This window comes from Periplaneta americana, chromosome 1, assembly GCF_040183065.1.
Source record: "Periplaneta americana isolate PAMFEO1 chromosome 1, P.americana_PAMFEO1_priV1, whole genome shotgun sequence".
NCBI lineage: Eukaryota > Metazoa > Arthropoda > Insecta > Blattodea > Blattidae > Periplaneta > Periplaneta americana.
This window is the reverse complement of record NC_091117.1, coordinates 142,197,914-142,204,745: the sequence shown is the minus strand read 5'-3', so window position 1 is coordinate 142,204,745 and position 6,832 is coordinate 142,197,914.

Genomic DNA, 6,832 nt, shown 5'->3' with positions numbered 1-6,832 from the left:
CAATATTTATATTACGCCTTCGGAAACAGCGAAGAAAGAGAATGTGGGTCCATCCCCTCTTAAGCCAAAGACTACTTAAGGGACAGATTCATTGTACAGATACGGAATTAAAATTTGGAGCGAATCTTGATGGGAGTCCACCTGTATGTAGGCCTAGGCAGCAATTTCGCAAGACTATTCACAAGTACCATATATACAGGGATTCTTGTATACTGTACAGCATGCGAAGTGTATTGTAAGCGAAACTTAAACAATAAGGGAGCTCCAAATTTTATTTCCGTATCATATCCTAAAAAACTTTCTGGATATTTTAGAATAAGTAAAAATTCATTCAATGTATTATTAAACTTCATACAGCCACACATAGCTTATCAGGATACAAACAATTATGAGAAAGGCAGTCGCACCAGAAGAAAGACTAGAAGTCACCATAAGGTTAACAATATTTATATTTGGTTTCAATCGTTACAATTTACATAAAACATTACATACGAGTATATAAAGCAAGTTAATGCAGTTCGAATAAGTCAGATTAACTTGATGAGAGCACTGTACTGTCACTAGGCGACAATGAAAAACCACTGGGTATAGCCTACTGCAGGACGGCGTTGGGTACATATATTGAAAAATACATTGCTGTAGACGACGTCTGTTCTGTGTGAGAAGTCTGAATCTGTTGCAGTGGAACCATCTGTCTAGGTTGAGTCAAATGTGTAGACTGATTATGTGGTGGCATTCCAGATGAACTAAACACATTTGAAGGATAGGGGAAGTGAGAATCGATATGCATAAATGTGTTTGATATCCTGCATGACTGCCTGACCTGGCTTAGCTATTTCGTTGAAAAATGAATTTTTGTGATACTTGAAAGAATTCCACTTTTACTGTCAATATTTGTTGTGGTGAAAGTTTTCGAAAATTCGGCAATAATGAGAGCAAGAAAGATTTATCTTTATCAATTTCTTCTGTTCTACTATCCTTCAGAATTTGTAGGTGGGATTCTTTGAAATTAGGCTTCCTAGACATTCATTTCTTTTACCTCTTTATTTCCTTACTTGTCGAAGACTTTTCATTGGTTAGGATAATATATCACAACTGCATCATTAAGCTGTTGTTTTGCAGCTCGTGTGCACACTAACATATTCTGACACGTGTTTCATAATATTGAGCGGTTGGCGCTCCGCTCGGAAAATAGAGCATGTTGCGTTTTTAAAACCGCTGCTGTAAAATATCCGCTCGTGAGTTCACATCAATTTCAAGCAATGTGTTCTATCAAAGCGGTTTTCTAACCACGGCGGATAAGCGGACGAAAAACAGTCCGTCATATGTTAAATTAATCTCACCAACTGGGCTTCCTTAGCTGGCGCCCAGCCATGGTCAGGAGTGTTTTACGAAGTGAAGTAGCTAATCTATCTCAACATCTTTAGCCGGCGTCATCGAAGCTAGTACGTCAATATGTAAACATAAATATTGATGCTTTTGTTCTCCGAACATCACCAGAAACACATTTAGGCAGCCACAGACTGGAACTTTATAAACCAAAGAAATCTTAAACTCGTATGCACTAATGAGTTGGGTTCGGATTTACTTGACCTAAGAGCTGTGCAAGTTTGGAATTATGCCCTAAAAATACCAAAACTTGGAAACATTACGCAAAAAAGATTAGATATTGCCTAAATTCACTTATAAAACATTTTATTCGCCATTCCAGAAAATGATTGCATTAACTTCTTCCATTGACCGTGGTAGACTGTTCAGCCAAATGAAATAGAAGGGGTGAAAGGGGAAAGAAAAATGTCTGACGTCTGCATTCCGCTTGATAAGTTCCTTGACAGTTTAGTTAACAGGGTCACTGACATGAATTACTTCTTGTCAACAGCGGAGTTGCAAACTTTAAGTGTCACATGTTTGGGAGGGGTGAAGAGGTTGAAGATGAGCCCGACTAACAAAAATCTGATCATATTTTTAACATTATTTTGTCCTTTGTGTCTTCACAACTTGCTGCTGGCGAAACCAGATGCCTTCAAACATTATTTAACCACAATATACAGATGTTTCTACACTAGACCGACAAACTTTTGGATCGGATAGATAACCTTCTTTCTAACACTTTTCGTTAAGAAACCCTTGAGCTCGGACGCTTCTTTTCAGTGCAAGAGGGGTTTAATGCTACCATCCAGTTTGTTTGCTACGTCAGTATTATTCTTCGACCGCGTTTGTTTATTCCGCGAGCTCGGTATCATGCATTAATCCAATTTGATTACTACCTGTGGTTCGTGAAACCCCTGTTGACTATGAGAAGATCTTGCAACACGCATTGTCTGCTCAGTAACTGAAATCAGGGAAATGCTTCGCGTCTTTGAAAGAGTACGACAAAGTATGGCACGTCGATGCAATGCTTGTCTGGAAGTCAATGGACGTGTGTTCCAGCACTTGTTGTAGTGATCAGATATAAAGCAATGGGTCCATCCTTCTAATTGAGACAAAGAGATCAAAAACCCACTAACTGCAATTTTTGCCAAATTGAGTTATGGACTGAATTATGCTTTTTAGTTTGTCCCACATGCGTGGAAGGCAAGAATACACTAATATCGACATTAATCTGCATTCTGGGGGCTGTTTTAAAACTCGTGGAAGTGAGAACTCCACTTACTCCATGGAATAAGAGAGTTTTTGCATTCCAAGCTTAATTTCTCGGTAGGTGGAAACACTATCGCTCAACTACCTGAGTAAAGTGATACGATACGGTATTCAGAATGTCACAAAAATCTATGAAATCCATGTAAGTAAGACTATTAACATTCTATGTATTTTAGTTTAATTCTGCTACATAGTTTGTATTTCAGTGTTTAATTAATAGTGCATAGTATTTTGTTGTTTAATTCGTAAATAACTCTTGTATACATGTAACTCTCATCTAAATCAAATTGTTGAATTTTTTGTAAGTTCATGCATATGTATATACACTTTTTGCTGGTTGAGTGGAAGAGAAGGCTTTACGGCCTTAACTCTGCCAGCTAAAATACATTATTATTATTATTATTATTATTATTATTATTATTATTATTATTATTATTATTATTATTATTATTATTATTATTATTAAAGGCACAATATCGAGTCGATTAACTTCCAGAAACCCAATACAGATGCATCATTCCCCAGTCAACTAAGTATAATTCAGCATTGCCATTGAAATAAGAAAGCAAAAGGTCTTGCAAAATTTAGTGCAATCAAACTCTATTTGCGGACAGTAACAATCTAGAATCTAGATGCACAGGAAGAACATGAGAGTGAGAGGAAAAAAAACTGAATCTGTAACATGAATGAGATTGTGTTAACATTTTAATATTGTTTGTGGTTTTATTTGCGTATTTTGATGTGCTTTATGGCAATTTGTGATTTTCTGTCTCATATATTTGAAATTTATAAAAATGTAGCAATGCTAATCTTAATAATAAACTTCCATTTTCTCGTATATTCCAATGTTTCATAAGGGAATTATGATATACTTATCTTTTTTTTCTTCACATGGCTCATATTTATTAACTTTTCTTAATTCATACACTGTGGAAATCAGAAAACCACTAACTCCAGCAGTGTTTATTTCCAATTGTAGCGTAAGATAATGTAAAAATTTAGGTTTTGAAGTATTTAATTGATAAAGAGTGTATTTTTACAATCAACGTTCCAACCATCCCGTATTATAAAGATAAATACCAACTTCACGATATCAGTGTTACGGGATTGATGTTTGGAGCAAGAGGAACGATACCAAACTTCTCTTCTCAATTCTGTAAGACCCTAGGACTGCACAAATCTTTTCTGAACGAACTGGCCATCCTCATAATTAGAGAGTCAGTCAAACTTTTACGGAACCACGTATATGGACTCTAATTCAGTGTATGGAAAAAAATTGACGCACCATTATCATTTTTCTTTTTCCTTCTTAGCTTTCATTGATTCTTTACTTGAAATTTTTTTTTCTTCTGTAAACTGCCATTGTTTGTTTGTGTATTTGTTTGCCTTTTTCTTACTCTTTTAGCTCTCATCTTCTATTTTGTTCTTGTATTGTTCTGTATGCTTTGTCTAATGGCAGCCTCTAATTTGAGGAAACTCTGATAAATAAAATAAATAAATAATATGTAAATGTGTAATATTTAAAGTTAGTAAGAGAAATAATAAGTTTTTTCTCTCTCCTGTAAAATTTAGTGTATTGGAGTTAAGAAGTTTTTGATTTCCCTGTCTCAATTAAAGACTGAAATGAGTGTTTTTCCTTTACATTCGTTTCGTTTTGTGTTTTTGTGTATGTTTGGGTCAATAAATTGTGCCTGTAACACTAATGATTTGTTTACTCACTTTTCATGTAACTAATTAGGTACTTCAATCCCTTCTTGTACGATGGAACCATGCAATGACATAAGCCTCTTGCTCCGAGAGGAAGTGTCGCAGCCCATCGGTTCCTGAAAAATAACTGTTTGAAAGAAGGTTATTTATCCGATCCCAAAGTTTGTCAGTCTAATTCAGAAACATCCTGCATATTTCTAAGGAATGCATATCCAATAGTATATTGCGATATAAGCGTGATAAGTGCATTGTAACAAGATCGAGGTAAGTTAAAGAAGACGAGACTAAGTCTCCATTTCCGAGATTCTGTTATGCACTTAACACATGTATTGAATATAATATTTTCCGATCTTAATAAAGGTAAATAAATTATTATTAATCATTTTTAATTTTGGAAGATAACATTTACGTGTGATCGCCGTTTGCTTGTTATTTTTCGATAGGCGTCATTCATTTTCTACAGGTGATATTCATTTGTTATTATTCGAAGATTGTGAAAATATTGTAATAAAATAAATTATAGAAAGTTTAGTTTTAACTACTAGGGAAATAAACACTTATTGAAATTATCAAATGTCGAATTAACCTATTTACATTGTATTACTATTTCAAAACGTTTTGACTCCTACAGAGATTTCTAATCTACATTTTCTATCAGTACGTAAATTACCACATTACTGACATAAAGTAGTATGATAGAAAACGGTGAAATTTCAACTGTCTACTTTCACTTGTTCCAGAGAAAATGGGGACACAAGCACAGAAATATAATTAAAAAAGAAAAAAAAACAAATACACAGACGAACACGTAGGAAGAACAAAGTCGCAACATTAAAGTTCAACTCCTATTAAGAAAACGCAGCCAACATACTATAGAACGAAGTTTCAGCTAGAGAAATAATAAAAGAAGAAGAAGATTTCTAAACCAAAGAGTTTTGACATTAATATTCTCGAAAAAGTAAAGATTTACTATTATTATTATTATTATTATTATTATTATTATTATTATTATTATTATTATTATTAATACAATACATAACTGCATCATAAGATGTACCTACGTTATATCAATTACTTTAGAAAACTTAAAAATACGTTTTAAATATGAAATGTGAAAAGAACAATATTTAAATTCCCTTGCGGCCGGTTGACTACTTGTACATTTAAAATCAGATCGAAGGTTCTCAACCCAAGTACTATCGATTTTCTTATCTATAGCTTTTACTCACTGACGCTAGTTTCATTTTTTCTTTCTCTATGGAATTCGCGTTGATTGCTCAACGCCTAGCAATACTCTTCAACAATGTAAATAACATATTGGACCGCCATCATGAGTTTTGATTTCATTTAGAGCAAGCAAAAATAGCAATTTATGGAGAATACGTGAATTGAGGAGCTCGGTTCGATTCCCATGGGACAAGTAGGATAAACCTCTTCCCACTGAGGTAAGTTATATTACGATTCCTGTTTGAAAACTGCAACAGTAAGTAGGGAATAAAAACATTTACGTTTTGTAGCGTCAATGACGATTATATTAATAAATGTATATATTTGTGGCTGTTATTAAGCCTCGATTGGACAGGCATATTTAAGAACACTACCGAATCGCGACGAAATTTAAAAATTACTGAGGACAATCAGGTTTTATGGTTTTAATAGCTACATTACATTGTTTTATGACCATCCTTCCTTATCAATAAATACGAACAAAATAATTCGTATAATGCAGTGCTTCTGAAAGTGTGGAATTCTGTGAATCGTTAATTATAGGTATTTAAATAGAATTTTAAATATAATTATAATAATATAAAATAACTATTAATAATTATTGTACTTCATTATTATTAATAATATTAGAGTTCTAAAAAGGAATATAATATTAATCAGTTTCACATTCTGGATTCTCCGTGTATTTTCCATGAAAACAAATTACCGAAATAATCTAAATGCAGCATCAAAATGAGGCTATAGCTTTCCGCCGTAAAACCAGATACAAATTATAAACAAATTTGTAGCCTTAAAAAGGAACATATTCATCCCACTATCAGAGTAATTAAGTACCGGTACTGGATTTTATATAATCACGTATGTTAATTATTAAATTAATTAAATTGGATTAATCTTGCACAGGATAGGGACCGATGGCGGGCTTATGTGAGGGCGGCAATGAACCTGCGGGTTTCTTAAAAGCCATTTGTAAGTGAATAAGCTAATTACACTGGTCAACAGTCATTTTGCACCAGACATGACACTAACAGATTCTTACTAATTTCGACCTCTTGAATTCAAAACTAACAAGCAAAATGTTCCATCAGTTCGGGTTTTCGAGATGCACAATATAAATAATTTTCTATGCATTTTATTTTAAAAAATCATCGTATTTCGTGTATAATATTTTGTTTTACAAATGTGACGACCCATTATGTGAAAACAATATTAGTATAAATATGTAGGTCATCATGTTAGAAGCACTAGTAGAAACGGA